Source organism: Carassius carassius, chromosome 7 (genome assembly GCF_963082965.1).
Source record: "Carassius carassius chromosome 7, fCarCar2.1, whole genome shotgun sequence".
In the NCBI taxonomy this organism is placed as follows: domain Eukaryota; kingdom Metazoa; phylum Chordata; class Actinopteri; order Cypriniformes; family Cyprinidae; genus Carassius; species Carassius carassius.
Window position 1 is genome coordinate 32,431,310 of NC_081761.1, and position 2,086 is coordinate 32,433,395.

Sequence of the window (2,086 nt, forward strand, 5' to 3'; positions counted from 1 at the left end):
GATTGGTTTGGAGAACTTGGAGTGCGCACGAAGCGAGGGAACATGAGACACAGGAGGAAAGAGGTAAAATGGATTATCTATCTATCAAGAAATTAAGTTATCATTAAAGCATAGACTTTGAGATGATAAATAACGTCTCAGGTTACAAATGTAACCTTTGTTCCCTGAGAACAGGGAACGAGACAATACGTCATCGACGTTATGGGGAACGCCTCAGGCGTGACAGGTGTCTGAAAACAAATATCAACTCACAGCAATCATGGTGACCGGCGACAGCAGTGAATCATCAGCTTGAATGATGAGCATGCGACCTGGATATATAAAAAGGGCGCCTTGAAACCATGACAATATCCTTTCGTCTGAAGGGACTGTTTGGCAGGCAGACCCCGAGGCATGGCTGGGAGACGTATTGTCTCGTTCCCTGTTCTCAGAGAACAAAGGTTACATTTGTAACCTGAGACATTCCCTTTCGAAGGGAACTTCGACAATATGTCATCGACGTTATGGAGAACGAAATACCCACGTCGCCATGCTAAAGGGAGTGCATGCCCAATGGCAGTGACAACTGTCAGAACCAGCAATTCAATGAACGCTAGAACCACTCACCCTCAGGTCACACTGGGCTGTCAGTGACAGCACTCCCTACGGTCATAGCCCAAGCTATATGATACCACAGAAAACGTCCATAAACATAGTTTAGTGAAAGGTCTACCTGGGCCTGCTCAAGGGCCTAGGACCACAACTTCAACTTCTTAGAAGGGGTCTCTTCTAGGGAATGTGGCTAGGGAACCCGAGGGAACTCCAGCCAGTCACTATTCAGGGGAACGTGCCACCTGAAATGCCACCAGGCAGGCCTGACCTGGTGTCACTACATAAGACACTACAGTCTGGCCAACTCCTGTCTGTCCGAAGACAGAGCCTCTGGACACTTGCCTTTAGGAAGGCATCCAACCCGAGGAACTGCGGAGCAGGCAGTGAACCACTCGGCCCGGCTCAGCATAGTGCTTTACAACCCTTGCCAGCGAGGGGAGTTTCTCTACTTGTGTTTAAAAACGCTGAGGAGGCCTGAGAGGGCCTAAGGACTGATCTAACTGGGAGGCCTCATGAGAGGCCTACGACTACCTGACCAGACTCAGGAGACCACATACTCATATTGACCCTCAGTAAGGGGAGCATAAGATCTACCTGGTAGGCAACCAGGCTGTAGCAGGATAAAGAGGGTCCAGGAGGGAACCCGTAGCAGAGAATAAAAACTTGAATCGAGCCAGGGCGCAAGCTCACCTTCAGTAGCTGCCTGATAAGGACTGCTAAACTGAAAGTAAACGGCCACTAGCTTACAAAACCCAGCACCACTGTGAAACTACTCTCAAGGAGACCTGAAGAGGGCTACTAACTGACAACCACAGTATGTGGGAGCTCACCTTCAGAGAGGCCTGGTGAAGCCTACTACCTGATAACCACAATATGTGGGAGTTCACCTACAGAGAGGCCTAGAGAGGCCTACTACCTGTTACCAGATAACCACCTTAAGTGGAAACTGAAAGTAATTTGGAACTCAACTCCAGGGAGGCCTGGTGAGGCCTACTACCAGACAACCACAAAACATGGGAGCTCGCTTACAGAGAGGCCTGGAGGGGCCTACTACCTGAAAAACCATGCTATTTAGTGGAAACGCACAGTATGTGGGAGCTAAACCTCCAGGGAGGCCTGGTGAGGCCTACTAGCTGACAACCACAGTATGTGGGAGCACAACTTCAGGGAGGCCTAGTAAGGCCTACTACCTGATAAACACAGTGCATGGAAGTTCACTTACAGAGAGGCCTAGAGAGGCCTACTACCTGTTACCAGAAAACCACCCTAAGTGGAAACTCAAAGTATGAAAACCATGACATGAAAGAGCTTACTTTCAGGGAGGCCTGGAGAGGCCTACTACCTGAAAACCATAGCTGATAGTGAGCCAGACTGGCAGTCCAGTTGACTGTTTTTGGGGCTTTGCCTTCAGGGAGGCCTTATGAGGCCTACTACCTGATAGTTCAAAAAAGCGGGAATTCAACTTCAGGGAGGCCTGTGGGGCCTGCCACCTAGT

The 2,086-nt window shown here is 49.7% G+C and overlaps 1 long non-coding RNA gene across 1 annotated transcript; it reads right to left on the minus strand.

Moving 5' to 3' along the window:
• Nucleotides 1-1,392: 1,392 nt before the first annotated feature.
• On the minus strand, nucleotides 1,393-2,086 carry LOC132143165 (uncharacterized). The gene is made up of 3 exons (XR_009434210.1): nucleotides 1,934-2,086; nucleotides 1,696-1,838; nucleotides 1,393-1,559 (listed from the first exon to the last, which is right to left on the minus strand). It is a non-coding gene; the product is annotated as an uncharacterized LOC132143165 (long non-coding RNA).